General features: G+C 43.5%; 1 long non-coding RNA gene across 1 annotated transcript in view; it reads left to right on the forward strand.

The window, feature by feature from the left end:
• The window catches only part of LOC144807705 (uncharacterized), a 74828-nt gene that overhangs the window by 44840 nt on the left and 8996 nt on the right, over nucleotides 1-20992 (forward strand). The window contains exon 5 of the long non-coding RNA XR_013606388.1: nucleotides 12480-12636. This is a non-coding gene — a long non-coding RNA (uncharacterized LOC144807705). The remainder of the gene's footprint in view (nucleotides 1-12479; nucleotides 12637-20992) is intronic.

The raw sequence follows: 20992 nt of genomic DNA on the forward strand, positions 1-20992 counted from the left end.
TACTGAGATACACCCTGTGTCCACCCGTTGACACCAATCAAGATCTGCTTCCCAATCCTCCACCCTGGGGGGGGGGGGGGGGGGAGCTGGCTCCCCAACCGCTGCAATATTACGCTTGCCAACCGCCGAAGCCAGGGCCAGTCATATTCTGCGAATACTATGCCATGTCACCTCACTTGTGATATTCAGGAGGCGCCATTTGCCCCCACGGGGATCGCTAGTCCCATGACCTGGGACATTATTCTCATGATCTCTACCCAGTAGCATTGAATTACCGGACAACTCCACACCACATTAAAAAAAGCCCCCCCCACCCTCACATTCCCTCTACACAGAGAGGTGGCCGCCCGCCCTATTCGGTGCAACAAAGCTCTGGAGTAGTAGGTCCTATGTAGGATCTGTAGTTAAATTAGACCAAAACGAGTTCTAATTGCCACCTCCCTGGCACCCTGAATGGCCTCAACCCAATCGCCTTCTCCAAGCGTGCCTAGATCCCTCTCCCACACATCCCTCCGCGTCCCCAAGGGATCCAGAGAACTGTATCAACTTCCTATAGATGGTTGAGATTGCTTTTTCGGTCAGGGGATTAGATTAGTTAGATGAGATTAGTTAGCAGCTGGTCCTCCAGTGGGGATGCATCAGGCAACAGCTCCCCTTCCCAGATGTGACCTTGCAGAGCGTGATCCACCTGCGAATTTCAGAACCATTTTTAGTCACCTAATTTATACTTTTATTGTAGGATCGTGAAGGACTCAAGCGCCTTTCCCCTCCACACATCGCCTGGCCGTTCTAAGCTCATCAATCCCCATTTTGTGAAGCCCTGCAATACTCCTGCTGCAATTAAGATATCACCATCATACAGTGGAGTAATTTCAGTCCGCTTACCTTCTCAGCCTAAACACTTGGTAGCCTCTCTTCACACCCTTACCAATGTTTGGATATGGGTAGGTAGGGTGGGTAGGTAGGGTGCACTCATACTTTCTTCAATACAGCACCGGGGTGGGGTAACCTCTCTTGTCCATGGCCAATCTATCTACCTGGTTAGCAGGATCCTCACGGTCCACAAAAACCCAGTTGTTGACTGCCACCAGCTGCGTGGACCAGTAATATTTGACAATGCTCTGGACCGCCGGTCCACCTTAATAAACTCCCCTCTGCAACTTACTGTGAAGTGCCACTATCCCACAACAGGAGCCGAAGTTCTCAGTCTACCCTTTGAAAGAAAATGTCCGGTGGGATCTTAAAGGACGTTTTTTGCACGATGTACAGGAGACCCTGGAGGGTCATCACTTTAAATAGGGCCACCCGGCGCAGTAAGGATAGCGGGAGTGCCTGCCAGTTTGGGGTATCCCTGTGACACCGGTCTAATTTCGAAAGCATGTTCCTGCCTGTGGCTCTCTTGTAATGAACACGCCCAAATATTTTGTTTGAAATCTATTTTTATTTTGTAGGTAAAGAATAGAAAACAGGTCCTGATGTACACAGCGTAAAGCCCACAACCCTATTTAGGGTCGGCAGCGTACTGTAAGAGAGTCTCCAAGAGTATGGAGAATCAGTAGCAAAGTAGCTTGAACACAGCATGTCGCTTACAACCCTTGCTGCGCCGGACGCGTGACACATTATGTATAGCAATATTGGTCTGTTGTGGGAAGTCGCAGGACCCTTTAAAAACAACCACACTAAGAACACGGGCAAGAGGCCCATAAGAAGTGAGCAGTGATGAGTAGACAGAAAAGTGTCAGAAAGAGAAGAGGTAGTAGGAAAGACAGATTACGCCCAAATATTTAAAGCCATGTAGTGCCACCCGAGCTGTGCACCTAGAGTGCAGCCGCAGGGTCCCTGCCTCCAGCAGGAATATTAAGGACTTCTTCCAATTGATCTTATATCCTGAATGATCTCCAAATATGTGAATAATTTGTAGGATTCGTTCACTCGAGAAGACTTGTTACGTTTCATATAGCAAAACGTCAGCGTAGAGGAAGATTCTCTCATCCCACTCCTGATAAACATGAATACCCCATATGAGAGGTCCTGCCGAACCCATGCACGTGAGAAGAACATAGGAGACAAGGAACATCCCTGTTGGAGGGCAAAGACTCCGGAGACTGTATTATTGACGCGCATGCGCGCTAGAGGGGCCACATACAAGAGCTCCATTAAGTTGTCGGAGATTTAAGCGTGTTCCCTGGTGTGGCATAAAGCCCGATTGATCAGGATGACCCACTGTTGCAATTACTGTCCGCAGGCAGATCGCCAGGGCGTTCGCAAGGACCTTAGTCTCAAAATTAAACAGGGAGGTAGGTCTATAAGTCCCACATTTTTGGGATGACCGCCACCTCAGACGTTCTTTGGTCCTCTGGGAGACACCCTTATTTTCAGGCAGTCTGAAACCTCCTCTGGAGGCACTCCCTGGTTTTATCGGTCATGCTTTTATATAATTCTAAGGGTAGCTCATCAGGCCCCATCGCTTGCCCTGTTTGCAAGGTTCCTATTGTCTTATTTATTTAGTCTACTGTCAGGTCTTGGTCTAGTGCGTCTCGGTCCTCATTCGTTAGCATTGGCAGGGTCAGGTCTTTCAGGAAGTCTCTCCCAGTATTTCCGTCCCCTTGTTGTCAGTGTCCTCAAGGATCCAGTTCCGTCCTTTGTCTTGTCTCTATAACCATGCAAGCAACTCATTGGCTTTATCACCGACATCATAGAGACAATGCTGGGTAGTCAGCGCGTGAGTGCCAGCTATTTTCCATTAGTGCTCTTAATGCGTGCTGCTTCAGTTGATGGTGTAATGGGAGAGAAACTGATTCAACAAAACACTGAGGGTGGAGGGTGCTAGGGGAAAGTTTACCGACCTAAACTGCTATGACCCCTAATTACTTAACTACACCAACAACAAATAGCAGTAAGTCAAACAAATTATATATATAACTTAAGTATGTATCTGTGTGTAAACCTTAATACATAGAAAGGTAGTAAGTGAGATCTTGCCTGTGGAACATCATCCAAATGTGCGAGTTCCCATCAGTCAACTCAGGAGACCGCCCTTCATCATTTGGGGACCGTCACGTTTAGAAGGTCGAATATCCACAATAGATTGGCAGATGTTATAAGCCTAATCTATATCGAACGTGTCAAGAGGAAAGCGTGTCTGTGGATGACTGAGTAGCAGTGCAAAAGAAATAAGTGGGAGTGAATCAGTGAACAGTAAAGCAGGTGGTCTCCCGCTGCTCCTTCAGTCTGTCTCCCCAACAGACAGCCCAGAGGGACGTCCGGGGTACCGACGGAGAGAGCGGTTCTCCAGGTACCTGAGCTGCAGCCAGGTGAGGTGGGGCTATTCCTTCCTGCTAATAAGTCAGGAAGATGGTAACAGATCACGTTTAAGGTGATATTAATTCCTCTTTTTTTAGCAGTAGCATTCAATTGTCCTGAAGAAGCAGCGGGAGACCACCTGGCTCCGGTAGTCTGCAGAAACATGTCGACCTAAGATACTTCCTAGTAGTTATTTTGTTACACTACTACTGCACTGTTTTTAGATCTTGGGACTGAAGGGGTACAGAATAAATGTTTTTTCCCCTGCCACTACCCAATCTTAAAATTCTTTTGCTTTACTGTTCAATAGTTGGTGGAAAGGCACTAGTCTCTAGCACATGCGCGGTGCTGCTTGTGTCTATTGCGCATGAGCGGGGGTGAGACACTAGTTATTAGTGCAGGTGCGCGGTAGAGTATGTGTTGTGTTGAAGTATGCAATCTGCCACTATCAATAGTGCGGGCATGGAATTTCAAGGAGGTGCATTAGGTCGGGCATAGTGTAATGAATCATCAAAAGTGTAATGGCACTGGTGGTACCATTATTGTGATTATCGCAAATAATTGGGGGTGGTGTCGCTAAAATATATATGCATGAGATACAAAGTGTGATGGGGCATAAGTAAACACTCTTACGCTTAGATTTTGCAGCCAATGCCTCCAGGAGTGAAGCGGTAAGGGGTTGACCCTGTAGGGAAATAATGTTGGCCACTGGGAGTTAGAGACCTGTAAGGTTCACCAGCACTATCAGTGCACACCAACTTGCTTTCCTGGACCTAAATATAACAGTCAAAGATGGCAGACTCACCACGACAACCTACTATAAACCCACGGCCAGAAACTCTTTACTCCACTTCACAAGCTTCCGCCCACGCCCGCTAAGGGAGAACCTTCCCTTCGGGCAATTCTTACGTATACGCAGGAATTGCAGTGATATAGCAGACTATAAAAAACAGTCCGCTGAACTATCCAAGAAACTGGAGGCCCGGGGCTACCCACCAGCCATCATCTCCAAAACCAGGAAGAGGGCCAGGAACCAGAATAGAGAGGCCCTCCTTGAAACCACAGCTAAAGAGGAGCAGGAACAACCTATCACCTGCGTCACTACGTACAACACAGCCTCCAATGAGGTAGCCAAACTCATTAAGAAGAACTGGAAGATCTTGAATTCTGGCCAGAGGCAGTGGGACATACCGCGTTTTGCTTACAAGAGAAGCAATAACTTGAAGGACCAACTACTTAACACCCGTCCCAAAACACATAACACACAAGAACCGAACACCATTCTGAATGCATGGGGCCTACCAAAAGTAACTGGACACTACCCCTGCAATGATTGCAGTGTGTGTCACTTAACCACCCACACCAAAACTCTAACCCTAGAACCTAACAAGGTGTGGACACAACGCAGCCACACCAACTGTAATTCACGTAATGTGATTTACCGTCTCACCTGCTCCTATGGTCTCCGCTATATCGGCATGACCACCCGCAAAATACCCACTAGGGTCACTGAGCACAGAAGCACCATTAGGTGTAAGAAAAACATCAGTAAATTAACCAACCACTTCATCACCCATGGCCATACCCCAAATGACCTCACATGGACAGTCATCGAACAAATCCCTGAGCAGGCATTAGACAATGAAAGAAGACTGATGAGCAAAGAACAGCGTTGGATCTATCGCCTTTCCTCACACATCAATGGCCTGAACGATGCGATCCCTTGGAACTCAGTCACATGCTGACGTAAACCTCTATACAGAGGTCTTTACTAGTACCCATTCAACCCAGTTGACCTATGAACTCCCACTCAACTGAGGCTACCACCCCTAATCGTGCCCAACTTATATCGGGTTGTGACTAGTTGCCATACCCAGCCATAGCCTCCTGCTCCTACAGCAACCTGTTATGATTTATTACACTATGCCCGACCTAATGCACCTCCTTGAAATTCCATGCCCGCACTATTGATAGTGGCAGATTGCATACTTCAACACAACACATACTCTACCGCGCACCTGCACTAATAACTAGTGTCTCACCCCCGCTCATGCGCAATAGACACAAGCAGCACCGCGCATGTGCTAGAGACTAGTGTCTTTCCACCAACTAGTGTCTCACCCCCGCTCATGCGCAATAGACACAAGCAGCACCGCGCATGTGCTAGTGTCTTGCCAGCGTCCATGAGCAGACCGCTAGGAACACACCCGGGGTAGTCTGTCTACTCTTACTCCCAGCTACAGGTGCAGATAGTTAATCCAATTAGCAAGCATATAAAAACGAACAAGAAACTCCAGCTCTTTCTACCGGAGCACAAGGACGGTGCAACAGGTACAAGGCAGGCTCTGACCAGAAAAGCTGCGAGTATGACAACCTCCAAGCAACAATCTCTGGGTAAGCGTTTTTCCCTCCTTAGACGTCTCTAACTCCCAGTGGCCAACATTATTTCCCTACAGGGTCAACCCCTTACCGCTTCACTCCGGGAAGCATTGGCTGCAAAATCTAAGCGTAAGAGTGTTTACTTACGCCCCATCACACTTTTATCTCATGCATATGTGTGATACCCGTGTTTTAGCGACACCACCCCCAATTATTTGCGATAATCACAATAATGGCACCACCAGTGCCATTACACTTTTTCCGACTGTAGTCTACCCACTGAGCACTGTAGATTCGGCATTCTATGTATATGACTATGTGGCGAAGACGCCTATTTGACTCTCCTCTTCTTACATGTTTTGTCTATGTCTTCAATGTTGTCGGTACAGGCATATATGAGAAGGGAATCCCCCCTCTCACACTTAGAGAAACACCTTAGTGAGTGTAACACATAGCCTGGATTACACTCCTTTTGAACCTGCACTACACTCTATTTTAAAAAGGTCCTGAGGAAAGCCAGATTTAGTTTAAGGCACTGGCTGAAACATGTCGACCAACTGATGGATGTAGGAGGTAGTAACTCGCCTCCCTTAATCATCCCCAAGCCTTATTTTAACCGCTGACGGGGGCCCAGTTATTAAAATGTTATTTACCCTCGAGTACTGGGACCCTCGCCAAGCCGTTTTAACTCACACTTCATTTTACACCTCACACTACACTCTCAGTAAAATACCAGCTCCGCTGTAATCAGGCGTCGCAGCACACCCGGGGCACATTAGGTGTCACTGGGTGGGCCCGATGATGAAGCATGCCACCAACCAGGTTGGTGGGTGAGGGCTTCATGAACTCACCAACGAGGTGCCTATGACAAATCTAATCAGAGTCCTAACAATATTGGTCATATTAAAACTTGGAATTGACCATAAGCAATTTTGCCATTGTATTTCAACATCTCTATCGTAAGACCATAGCATATTCATGTTATAATCACCGGTAATAATAATCTCAGGTTGGGTGCCATTGTCCAGTTGCTGCAATATCATAATGATCAAATCGGTCGCCATTGTTCTTCGTAATTATATATGTTGATTACTACAAGAGATTTAATTATATTTTGTTCCTTGTATCGTATTTTGACAATAAGATAATCATTTTGACTTGGGACGTCCATTTCACTTTCCATTTTTAGCTCAGTTGATATAAAAATAGCCAAACCCCCACACTGTCTGCCATAGTTACTTGTTGTCTAAGCTAATGAGTAATAACCCTATACCCTTCCAATCTAAAAAGAACTAAAGCCCAAGTGTCTTGTAAACAAATGATTTGAAAATAGCACAGAGTAGCGAGTTGGTTATTCTGAATCTTTGCTTGAACCCCATTTATATTCCACGAACATAATCTGACCCTTTTATTCATAATTGTTGGCCCCCTTAAAAAAACTTCAGATTGTAGATGTCAATCCTGCCTGACATTATGGAGAGCTGCTGTTAACCAACCTAATTTGAAAGTGTCAAATAATAGGTAAACTTTTTTTTACCTCTAATAATTTTAAAAGATGCCCGTTGGTCATACCTGTGAGTTTTTTAATATTGAGTATTTCTTATTATTATCGGTTCTCATTGGTTATGATTTTGTAATTTTGTTAAAACAAAAGGGCTAGGATAGGAAAGTTGCAGGGGAGTTGTTATTTTTATTCCCCAGTCTTGAAAGAGATTATGTTCTTGCATAATAAGGCTGGCGGCAGTAGATGATGTCCAAGTTACTAATGTTGATTTGCAATTATTATTCTTGACGTGTGGAATTCAATTGATTCTATGTCGGTACATTTAATTTTCTTTAATGAGGGTACTGCATTTTAATATGTTCCCACGAGTCATGATATCATTATTACCCCTAGATTAATATTCCAGCGTAGAAATTACCTGCACCACTCCTTCTTTTTGATCTGAGTTATTTTATTTAATTTGTTGCAGGCTATTTTTACCTTGAGCATGCTCAATTAACCTTCCATTATGATTATTAACAGTTTGAGAGCATGATTGTCGATGTTTATGTAACTGCTTCGGTTCGGTTCCCAGATCTTGTGGTAATTTAATATCCTTCCAGGTTTTTAACAAATCTCTCTTCGTTTCATCCCCTCTGATACTCTCACTCTTTGCTCTATTTGTTTCCAATTGTGATGGCTTATTGTCCACCTGTTTATTACATTCCTCCACTTGCAGCATTTCTAAGGACTGAATTTTCCCATACTCTATCATTTTTATACTATCAGCTTGCTTGTTTAGACATTTATATTTCATAACTGCTTGTACCTCCGATAGCTTATTAAATAGAGGGTAAAAGGGTTTTGTTGGAGACATTTGTTTACCCTCACCTTCACAATATGATATTTGGTCATGGTTGTTTCCAGTGTTCAATCTCACTATATCTGATACATTTGTATTTTTTTAATACTTTTAGAAGCTTTATTTCTTTCTTTCCATTGTTTTATCCTCTGACTTTTTGATAGATGAACCTCCGGAGCTGCGTCTGTCATTGTTGATTGTGTCGAGCATAGGTTTATCACTTCTTGATCTTTTGTTTTATCATCTATTTTTTCTTTAACAACAACAGTATTGTCTTTACATTTTATTGTATCTTTAGAGGGCAGTCGGTCTTGATGGATTGAATTCCCACATTAGGAACATTCCCTTTTACATCGTCAATTATTGTTTTTAAAATATCCGGAATGGTAGCCAGTTTGTTAATTAGTGGGGTACAACTACACTCTGCATATGTAGATATTGGCTGAGATTGTGCCCTTACTATTAGATTATTTTGTGTTGTTATCTTCTGCTCAGTTCCGGCAACAGAGGATGCCGTAGCGCTCAAGAGATCAATTTGGACCTCCTTTTTGTTGGACTGATATGTTAAAGCTTTCAGAGTTAATTGCGAGGTTTTGAAGAATAAATCCCAAATTGCTCCTGCGTTCCCACTTCCTGGTACCTGAGTACCTGGGCTATGGTGTTGCCCATTTATGAATGATAGGTCCTTATACTCCTCTTTTTGTGGTCCTTGAAAATCATCTCCCTCGTCACAAGAATTTATGAATTGTGGACTACTATTCAAAACGTCTTTTTGATACGGAGTACTCCAACGCTGCAGAGTTTCTGGGTTGCTGTTGTATTCGTCCTTATTAATTTGAGATCCCTTATTTTGATTACATTTTGGCTGGTCCTGTTTTTTAACTGAATTTATCTTAGACAGAGTAAGATCCGATTTCAGTGGGGTATTGGCTTCCCTTATGATTTTCACCCCACCATTTAGTTCATTTGGAGCTTCTTGCTCTCGTTGATTTATTTGTCCTAAATTAGATGGTTCCCCTATCCTGTGAGCTGTTCTGATTTTCACTTGCACTTCTATTGGCATTGGATGCCTAGTTGGTAGTAAGTGCTGAGTATCTCCCATTGTTAAATTTGTGCATTTTGCGTCCTCTTGTTGTGAACGACCAGTAAGTGGAATAGTTAACATCTCTAGGTCCGTTATTTGACCCCAATGGTTGACTCGGTCCTTAGTTGAATTTGACATTGGTTCGACTTCAGTTTCAGACTCAGGGTGGCCTGGTTCACTTACTCCTTGCTTAGGGGATATAATATTTTTTCTACTCAGTGGTTTAACCGGAGTTTGAAGATCACATGGGTTAGTTAGCAATTTTAGCATAGCACCGGTTGGATCTTTCATAAAATCAAACTTTGACGGCGACTTTCCCAGTTTCCCAAATGTATGGACCTTAGATGATTTAAAGGACTATACGTCACCTGTCTGTTTTATTTTAAACATATCTAATATTAGTGTTTGTTGTATTTTTCTTTTCCTTTTGATAGGAGGGAAAGGTGGCCGCTCCTTTCCTGACCTCATAATACATCCTCTAAGGTGAAGAAGTCTTGCTTCTTTCAGAGAATCAAACAGGCCAGTGACAAGACCAAACGGTGCTTTGATTGGACAAAAACACCTCCAAACACCTCCAAGGGAAAACACCCCCAAAGCACACCTCCGTACAGAACCCGCTGGTGCTGCTGGTTACCTATTTAATTAACTAATTAATTAATCGATTGATTAATATCCGATCTCCGGGTAGGGCTGTAGTCTAGGCATGCAGAGTAATTCAGGGGTCGAGGGGTGCTTCAACAGGATCAAAGTCTATTGTCACTTTCCCCTTTGCATAATTTCTCAGATTTTGTATTACAGACTTATTACAGACTGAAATGGCTCAGCGACTTACGGACCGATCAACCTTAACTACTCGCCACATGCCACACATCTCTTGTCACTTGTCACTCACCACTCACTGTTCATTGCTTGTTCGCTGCTATTCATCGCTGTCAATAGTACAAGGGAGAATTCTGGCAATCATTCAGGAGCAGTAGCGGGATCCAGAGCCAGTCCACCTACAGACGGCAGATGTAGGCACTTCCCTCCACTCCTCTTCTCATCTCTGCTCTGCTCAATGCTTGGTGTATACGTAAAATCAGGCGGCAGTTCCCTGAGTTCTGAGGAATGATTGAAGCGTGCGATGTCGGACCATAGATGCGTCCATTCCTCATCGGAAATAGGACGGTGAATTAAGTCTTCCCACATAGACATATACCGGGGGCGTGTGGAAAGCACTGTTTTAAGGAGGAAGCTATAGATAAATGAGATCACCCCTTTCATGTTAGCAGTCTTGGTGAGAAAGGCCTCAAATGTTGTGAGAGGTCGAGTAGCAGCCTCCCGTATCTGAGGTGTGAGGGCCCAGTGCATTTACTGGATATACTGATATCTTTCTGTGTTCTTCAATACAAAGTCCCTTTGACATTGATCAAAAGTAAGGGGATCAAAATTGTGGAACCAATGTATTAGAGCTAAGCAGCCTCCCCTTCTCCAGGCATCAAAGGGTCCCTCATGTTGGGCCGGGGGAAAGCTGGATTGAAATGGTTTGGAGTAAATGGGGATGGAAAAGAAGTCCATCCCCGATGTCGCCCGAAATTGAGTCCCATACTTTAAGAGTGGTGCTTGTAGGGCAGCTAAGGTCACCCTGACAGCCGCCTGGAAGAGAAGGGAGGCTCCAGCTATTTTCCTATGGCACTCTCGTCTTTGGAGACTGCTTAGCCTAGAACGTATGGCTGATATTTTCAGGGATGATGAAAAGAATTTTGAATTTAAATGGGGCCCCCTTGTCTCATTCCTCTCCCAGAGCCGTCCGTCTGCGGTGTGTCCCTCCACCATCAGAGCCCGCCATCTCTTCCAGTTTTGATCACAATCCCAGTGTCGACCAACCTCTCATTAGTATGAACACGCCACCACCACGGGTGAGGTGGGGAGTGTTTTTTGTTGTTTTTTTTTTTCTTTGTTCCTTGTTAGATTCATAATTACTTATCCCATGTTACGATGAGTTTTTCCACGCCTTTTGTCTATTCCGCATACAACACCTCGGTGGAGCAACCTGGAGAAATTACCGTTACAGAAGGACGTTGAATTTTCTTTAGACCTATCTGCTGGCTTAGCAAAGTTGCATGATCTTCTTTATCTCTATCTCTCAGCTCCTGGGCACTTAGAAGCTGTATCTTTCATTTGGCTTATCTAATAAGAGGAGGAGCTGATTTATATTGATCAATGCACTTTGTCCACCTGTTATAATTCTGTTGAGGCTTTCTGATCCCCTGCGTGGGACCAAGTGATGATGTAATTTTTGCCTGTAGACAGCAGAAAAAAAATTAATAAACACATTTTTGACATAAATCAGGTGGCAGGCCAAGGCTCCTCTGTGCTCCTGGGTGCCCTGCAGCAGCCGCTGCACGAGCAGCACCAGCAGCGCCTTAGCACCGCTGTGCCGGCAGAGGCCGTTCCTGCCTCCATCGCAGATCCGTAGAACTTAAAGCGCCCTTATAACAGGACGCGGGTGAAGCAGGAACCGGTCACAAAACAAACCCTGGCAGTCGTCCCAGGCTCCGCTCCGCTTGCTCGTCAACTCCTCCTCGGCTCAGCCCCTCGGCTCTAATCGATACGCTCTGCACTCAACACCGTATCACAGGCCGACAACAACTGTGAACACCAACAGAGGGAAGAATCGTGTGTTTCCCCCAGTTAGTGAAAAAAACAGCATAAGCATTGGCTGCTTCTGCTGCACCCAGAGTCTTATGCGTCTTTTCAGTCTGATTTTTCTGTCTGGAAAAAGATTGTGTCCTGGTTTTCTGCACCCGGTAAATCCAGGTGCAGAAAAACCTAACAACTAATGATCAGGTGGAATAAAATGAACACATGAAAGTACGCCTTAATTTCATTGCCCTTGATTCACACTCTGGACCATAGTTGAGGGATAGGTCTAGGCATAGTCCTCACAACGCCCAATAGATTTGCTTGAGGCAGAGGCCAAAACTCAAAAGTCAGGAAACCAGATACAAGTAGGTGGTAACTCAGGGCAGGGGAAAACGCCTGTTGCCCGTGGAAGAGTCATTCCCTTCCCAGAAATCTGCATTACAAATTAATTAATAGTGTATATGTTTTTAATATCTGTTTGGTGCCAGTCCATATGACTTTCATATCTGCCTTTGGGATTCTATGTTGCAAATCCATAGGGTACATGTATCCTTTGTGAGCTTAATAAAATGTTGGAAATTCTACAAAACCTCACTCCTACATCCAAGTACTCTCATGCTACCATTCTACACTCTGCTCTGTCTGAAAAACAGCTCAGAATTTTCAAAATTCTCCATTGATTTGGCTTGTAAATTATATTTTTGGAAATGTACATGTATTAACTATTTATTTTAATACTATAGGTGATTGAAATTACGGACGAAGAAAGCAAGATTTAGCACTAAGCAACTGAATGTCAGTGCCATAAGAAGGATTATTTTGAAAAACTTAAGGACATCCAGCATTCTACGTTTAAACAATTTCCAAAAATCTAAGTGTGGCGAGGAAAGTACTATACCTGTAAGTGAAGTCTCTAATTTTGCATTTCATTAACCCAGAGCAAAGCCATATCTGTGCACACAGCATCAGAAATAATGTAGAAAGACCACTTCAGCATCCTGATCTGAAATATTATCAGAAAGACAAATTGCCTCAGCATGACAGAATAACGTTCATCTAAAGCACCATGTAATTCTAGAGAGGAAGCACACACTGCATAAAAGAAAGTTACAACTAAAGGTTTCTTCTGGATACCATCAAAGAAAAGACGCTAAAAGAAGACTTCGAAGCTGACACGTTAACAACCAAAAGATTAGAAAATCACCTTTGTTCAACAACCGTTTTTAAACAGTTACGCAAGTTTGAGACTATCTGCCTCGGGATATAACACCTTGACCCACTCTGCTCACTCTTACGAAAACCTTAAAAATTCACCACTTTATTGTGTTCATGACCATTTCAGATTGTTTCCTTTTGATTGTGTACTGTTCTGCAATTCTATGTAAATCGCCTCAACATAATCTGTTGTGCAGGAGTGATATGTAGAACTTTTAAATATAAAAATGGATTAAAGGATCACCATTGCGCTATAGCTAATGTAAATAAATCCTCATCTTTAGAACTACAAACCTTAACCTTACACCAAACATAGATGTTCTGCGACTAATGATCCACAATAGTACTGTGCACGTTCTAACACCCTCAGTTACTGCCATTACATCAGTGCAAAAAGGTACTTATCAGTTTAATCATTAAATATCAGACTAACACCTTATTACTGCATTGCTAAGACCCTATACAAATAGATTTGAGAAAAACTTCAGTCACAAATGAAGTTGCTGCCGGAGAGGCTATTACCTAAATACTACTATCTGCTAGAAAAATTTCAACAGGTGTTACAGGACTGCTTCCCGACATTTTTTGCTCAATTCAAGTGTTGAGAAGATTACACACAATTTCTTTTAGAGATAAGTGCTGAACATTATCTAAACAAGCCTGACTCTAAAATCGAGGCAAAATAACCGAAGTTGGGGAAAAAAGTTACCTGTGCCCAAAAAGATACAGCCATAAATCTTATCTCACAGAATTTGACAGAATGCACACAGGGGAAAACCACTCTCAGTGCAAAGTATGCCAAAAAAGTTTCAGGCGTAAATCTTATCTCAATGAGCATATGAGAATCCACAGTGGGGGAAAACACTCTCCGTGCAAAGTATGCCAAAAAAGTTTCAGGCGTAAATCTTATCTCACTGAGCATATGAGAATCCACACTGGGGAAAAACCTTATCAGTGCTCTGAATGCCAGAAAAGGTTTAGTATCAAAGCGAGTCTATATCGACATGCATTAACCCACTCTGTGGAAAAACGTTACCAGTGCGCTGAATGCCAAAAAAGTTTCAACCGTAAATCTTATTTCACTGAACATATGAGAATCCACTCTGGGGAAAACCCTTATCAGGGCTCTGAATGCCAGAACAGGTTTTGTAACAAATCGAGCCTATCTCGACATGCAATAACCCACTCTGTGGACAAACCTTATCAGTGCCCGGATTGCCAGAAATGTTTCAAAAACAAGAGCAGTCTCACTCAGCATACAAGATACCACTCTAAGGCTAAGGAAAAACATTATCAGTGCTCTGAATGCCAGAAATGTTTCAGTGATCAAAGCACTCTGACTCGGCATACAAGAACCCACACTGGGGAAAAACCTCATCAGTGCACAGAATGCCAGAAATGTTTCATTGACAAAAACAGTCTCACTCGGCATATAATAACCCACACTGGAGAGAAACCATATCAGTGCACGGAATGCCAGAAATGTTTCAGTTGCAAACGCAGACTCAGTGAACATACAAGAATCCACACTGGGGAAAACCCTTATCAGTGCTCTGAATGCCCAAAACATTTCAAACTTAAATCACTTCTAACTGCACATGTGAGATTCCACACTGGGGAAAAACCTTATCAGTGTTCTGAATGCCAGGAAAGGTTTTGTAACCAACAAAGTCTTTCTCGACATGCAATAACCCATTCTGTGGAACATCCTTATCAGTGCTCTGAATGCCAGGAATGTTTCAGTAGAAAAAGTAGTCTCACACGGCACATAAGAATCCACACTGGGGAAAACCGTTATCAGTGCACTGAATGCCAAAAATGTTTCAGTCAAAAAAGCTGTCTCACACGGCACATAAGAATCCACACTGGGGAAAACCGTTATCAGTGCACTGAATGCCAAAAATGTTTCAGTCAAAAAAGCTGTCTCACTCGGCACATAAGAACCCACACTGGGGAAAAACCTTATCAGTGCTCTGAATGCCAGAAATGTTTCAGTGAAAAAAGACATCTCACGCTGCATATAAAAACCCACACTGGGGAAAAACCTTATCAGTGCTCTGAATGCCAGAAATGTTTCAATGAAAAAAGACATCTCACGCTGCATATAAAAACCCACACTGGGGAAAAACCTTATCAGTGCTCTGAATGCCAGAAATTATTCAGTGAAAAAAGACATCTCACGCTGCATATAAGAACCCACACTCGGGAAAAACCTTATCAGTGCTCTGAATGCCCTAAAGATTTCAAACTTAAATCACTTCTAACTGCACATGTGAGATTCCACACTGGGGAAAAACCTTATCAGTGCTCTGAATGCCAGAGATGTTTCAGTGACAAAATGAGACTCACTAAACATACAAGGACCCACACTTGGGTAAAACGTTATCGGTGCACTGAATGTGACAAATGTTTCAGTGAAAAAAGATATCTCACGCTGCATATAAGAACCCACACTGGGGAAAAACCTTATCAGTGTTCTGAATGCCACAAATGTTTCAGTCAAAAAATCAATCTCACTGAGCATATAAGAATCCACACTGGGGAAAAACCTTATCAGTGCTCTGAATGCCAGATATGTTTCATTCAAAAAAGCAGTCTCACTCAGCATATAAGAATCCACACTGGGGAAAAACCTTATCAGTGCTTCGAATGCCAAAAATGTTTCAGCCAAAAATCTCATCTCACTGAACATGTGAGAATCCACACTGGTGAATAAAATTATCAGTGCTCTAAATGTCAGAAAAGATTCAGAGGTAGAGATGGTTACAAGCGCCATAAGAAAACACACCATCAAAATAATTCAGTTCTCCGAATGCCAGAAAAGCATCAATTTTAAACTCAATCTCACTCTACATGAGCAGACGCACACTGGGGAAAAACATTACCAATTTCTGTGAATGCCAGAAATTCCTATTTGATAGGCACAGCCTCACTAACTATAAGCGACTCCATACTGATGAAAAACCTTATGAGTGCTCTGAATGCCAGAAAAGCTGCAGAGAAAAACACTATTTCACCATGAGAAACTCCACACTGGAGAAAATCCTTATGCCATAAACGCTTGAATCTGAAAGACAGAGTTATGCTTCATGAGAGATCCCACTCTGGGGTAAAACCTTAGGAGTGCTCGAAATGCAAGCAAAGTTTTGGTTACAAATTACTTCTCACTTGTCATGAGCGAACTCACACGGGGGAAAAATGCCTTATGTGTGTTCTGAATGTCAGATAAGGTTTAGTCTCGAATACAATGTCATTTCACATGAGGGAATTCACACTGGACTAAAGCCATATACAGGAGGGGAAAGCCAGAAACATTTTACTGAGAAAGGAGATCTCACTACACATGTGAAATGCATCCACACCAGGTGAAAAGTAAGGCGTAGCTTGAGTTGCAGAAAAGCTTCTCACAACCTGACTTTACATGAGAGAGCACATCTTGTAGTTGCAATAGAATTCATAAAGAAACTCTTGCAGGATATCTTAGGCTGCCCGCATGCAACCTCCAAAGAAATTTCAGGCCTGGAAATATTTTTCATTGCAACAGAATCCACAATTTGAGTATCTGAAAGTTACAAAACTCTCAAGGTCTTTACTTTACACAAAGAAGTGTTAGTGCCTGCAAAAATCAACTAATTGCCCAAAAAATCACAATAATAATGTCTTAAATTTTACTCCACCCAAAAGGTTTCTACTCACCCTTGTTTCTTAACATATGACTGATATCTATTTTTTCATGATAAGATTAAGCCTATACGGAGTTCCTCAGTGAGGAACTCCGCAAAGTGACAAAAAAACTCTGGCGGTCTACGCGGAGTTCCGCAAGCAGCGGAGTGCGTAAGGGTCATGCAGTTTGTGGTGATTTCATCCCATGTCGGAGGATCATTTGGCCCTTCTCTTCCAGGAAGTTATGGATCTCTTTGTCAAACGCGTCCTTGTGCCAGAAGTAGGTCGGGTTGCTACTCCCCCTACTTCTTGGTACCCAAGAAGGACAAAGGCCTGAATCCTAGCTTAGTCCTCAGGGACATCAACCGCTTTCTCCGAAAGGAGAAGTTCAAGTTGTTAACCTTGGCTCAGATCTTGTCTGCCTTCGACCCTGGAGATTTGATGGTAGCGTTGGACTTGAAGGACACTTACTTTCACATCCCCGTCTTGCCTGCCCACCGGCATTACCTACGGTTCACGGTAGGCCACATGCATTTTCAGTTTACCACGCTCCCTTTTGACCTTACCAGCCCCCCCTCCCTCGGGTGTTCACGAAAGTGATGGCGGTGGTCGCAGCTCATCTGCGCAGATCAGGGGGTTCCAGTCTTCCCCTATCTTGACGACTGGCTGTTGAAGGCTCCCACCTCCAGACTACGACGGACTGCCTGCATTTGCTGGGGTTCTCAGTTAACGTGCTGAAGTCGCACCTGATTCTAACCGATAAGCTCCTTTTCATTGGAGCGGTTCTGGACACAGCACAGTTTTGGCTCTATCCTCCCCCGATCTGAGTTCACAGTACTGATAGATGCGTCACTCCTGGGTTGGGGCGGCCATATGGGAATGGTGGAGATCAAAGACCTCTGGTCTCCGGCGAAGTCCAGGCACCACATCAACCTTCTGGAGCTCCGGGCGATTCATCTTGCACTGAAGGCATTCCTTCTTTCTGTTAAAGGAAGAGTGGTGCAGGTGTTCACGGACAACACCACCGCCATGTGGTACTGCAACAAACAGGGCAGGGTGGGGTCGTGGACCATATGTCAAGAGGCTCTTCGCCTTTGGACATGGCTGGAACATCAGGGCATATCTCTGGTGGTTCAACACTTAACAGATTCACTGAACACCAGGACGGACAAACTCAGCCGCCAGTGCATGATGGATCACAAATGGCATCTTCACTCGAAGGTCGTGCTAGGTCTCTTTCAGTAGTGGGGAGAGCCTTGGTAAGATCTATTCGCCACCGAAGAGAATGCTCAATGTCAGCAGTTCTGCGTGTTAGAGTTTCCAAAGCGGCTGTCGCTCGGCGACGTTTTTCATTGCGAGTGGAGTTGCGGCCTCCTGTACCACTTCTGCCAAGATTGCTGAAGAAGATCAAACGCGATCAGTCCCAAGTCTGGTACCCCGAGTTCTTGAGCATGGCCATCAATCCTATTGTTAACAGATTTCTGAAGTGCATTACTCATCTCTTTCCTCCTTCTCCTTTCGTAATGCCCTAGTGGGAGTTGACCTCACTTATCTTATGTGTGCTCCCTTTGAGCGCCTACATAATTGTCCTCTTCGCCTCCTTTGAAGACTGCTTTTTTGCTTGCCATCACCTCTGCTTGCAGGATGAGTGAGCTTCAGGCTTATCTTCCAGACCTCCCTGGACATGTTGGTCTGTTAGTTGGGTTAAAAAAGATTGTGGGGAGATAGAAGAGGGAAGGTTTTGCATTTATATAACGCTTGCTACCCCTGATGAAGTGTTGAAGTGCTTTTCGGCGAGTAGCATGTTACTCCAGATCCCAAAAAGATGAATAGGATCCAAAAATGATTCGTGGTGAATTAGTATAGGGAAATATAAAATGTATATGAGAGCTGGACATGTTGGTCTGTTAGTTGGGTTAAAAAAGATTGTGGGGAGATAGAAGAGGGAAGGTTTTGCATTTATATAACGCTTGCTACCCCTGATGAAGTGTTGAAGTGCTTTTCGGCAAGTAGCATGCTACTCCAGATCCCAAAAAGATGAATAGACAGATCAATTATGGTGGGGAGGTTGTTTTATTGTATACACACAACTGTACACAAATTAATAAAATTCTGTTATAAAGTTGTATCCAAGAGGCAAGTATAGTCTCTGATAATAATGTATACAATACTGATAAGTTTTAAGTTGGCTTGCCATCAAGACTGATGCCCCGTAATGTTGATGCAAAGTCATATGTGCTGGCGTATCCTAAACTCTTGTTGAATTGTAACATCCACCTTGTAGGTACTGCTATTTGTATCAGGTCCACGTTGTAGGCAGACACAAACGCCTAAATTGTGCCCTATTTATATTAAGCATAATAAGCATAATGTAAGTGAGCAGATGACAGTAAGCACTGTACAAGCTGTATTAGGTGCTTAGAAGTAGAGTGACATAGAGGGCAATAAACACTCACTAAATCTTTCTTTTTTATTATTAATAGTGCTCATAAGTCCATACAATTCAATACGATGTACAAATAGCCCATTGGGGAACAGTTCAGGCATCATCTGGGGATTACACATCCGAGAAACACAAGTGTCTTTCATGAATACAAGTTGACTACTCCTCCAAGGATTGCACTGTATTATTGACACGGGCGAAAAGGCAAACAAGCAGTCAGGAGGTACACTGATTGTATACCCCCCACCTGACAGGATGGTGACAGACCCCAACCACCTGCAGGGGAAACGTGCCACCTAACTTAATAGCGGCTAGACGCTTTACTATGTAAGCAGACTGGTGGTTTACAACTGCGCCTACGTTGGGGCACCACATGTTTTTTCCAGCATAATCTGGTGTGCTCCCCCCTGTGTGGAATGATAGCACCCACTGAAAACTGCACCGTTGTGTAGTCTGGGACAGTGCACCTTCCATGTAATTCTGAACTGGGCCTTTAAATACGGTACTATTTTGTGTGCCTATTTCATTCAGGTATACAAAGAAGGTGGTACTACTTGTATAGTAGGGTAGGACAAGGAAGATTACATTTCTATGGTGGCACAAATGTTTTTGTCAAAGTGCTTTATGCCCTAAATACTCTCCCGTACGCTGAACATAATGAGATTACTTAGAATACACCTCTGCGTGCCTAATGCTGCCATTTGCATTTCAAGACCAGTGATTAATGGGGCTTTATCAAGGTCAAAGCCATTAGGCGTTCCCGACCTGTCTGATACTTGCATATGGAAAAGATGGGTCATTTGAACCTAAAGATAGATAAACATATTCATAGGTCACGATTTATGTCTGCATCTAATATAAAACTGTAAATTAGGAGAGGTGATAAGTGAGAAGTTAAAGGCAGCCGCTAATCGAGCTGCATTTGTACATAGGCCTTCCTATATTATGATATCTATTCGTGCTTCAGTCTTTAATTGTAATGAATACTTTAAAACCCATGCATGAAGTCATCGTCCAGCTGTTTAGATAATCCACCTGTCTCGCCACCTCTTCCACACTGCATCCTTAACCAGTGGCCTAGCCAGTGTGCCCTGGCCCCCAAGGCAAGAAAGGAAATGTGACCCCTGCCCTTTATTTGGAGTGTGGAACAGAGCAATAACCATTGTTCTGTGGGCCCCTCAGGCCTCTGTTTGAACTGTGACAAACAGCAGTTATCAGGGTTCAGTGGGCCTTTAAGGCATCTGGGACCTGGTGCCACTGCACCTGCTGCACCAATGGGAAGCTAAGCCCCTGCCCTTAACAGCTTCTATTCTAGCCCCACTGGAGAACCAAAACAGCCAAGTACCTATCTGGCCATATATGCAGGTATGCAGCCGCCTCTTCCACTGAAGGGATTTAAGTCGCATGAAAGCAGCATGCGGGAAACAACCATTTTCTGAGGTAAAGTCAACCAACACCTCGTCTGTTCCAACCTGAATCCATTTAAAACCAGGGACGAAAAAACGGTTCATCGTCATCCGTTGCTTATCAGAAGGGTAAAACAGATTCATCTAACATTACAGTGTACCACATAACAAATTGTGATTCTGTTTACAAATTAAAACTAGCATGCATATAGAAAGGGCAGCCTTTGGCCAAAATAGCCACATTCCCTACTCATGCTTTTAAAACATCTTATACAAAAAATGCTAATTACATTGTCATCCGGAAATAGTCGTTAGCACCAACTCATAAGCAAATGCCACTTAGAATTGTCTTTCACTTCAAGCTTTCAAAGGTAAATTGATATAAAAGCAGTATTGAATTTCTTGACGTTGTGTACTCTTACCAAAATTTAGAGCATCAATTTTATATGACACATCATAGAAAAAAGGAGTTCTTTAAATATACTAAACCTCCTGAAACGTTCGATTAACCAGTTATAAAGTCACGTCT

The sequence above is a fragment of the Lissotriton helveticus genome, chromosome 1_2, assembly GCF_964261635.1.
Source record: "Lissotriton helveticus chromosome 1_2, aLisHel1.1, whole genome shotgun sequence".
NCBI classification, from domain to species: Eukaryota; Metazoa; Chordata; class Amphibia; order Caudata; family Salamandridae; genus Lissotriton; species Lissotriton helveticus.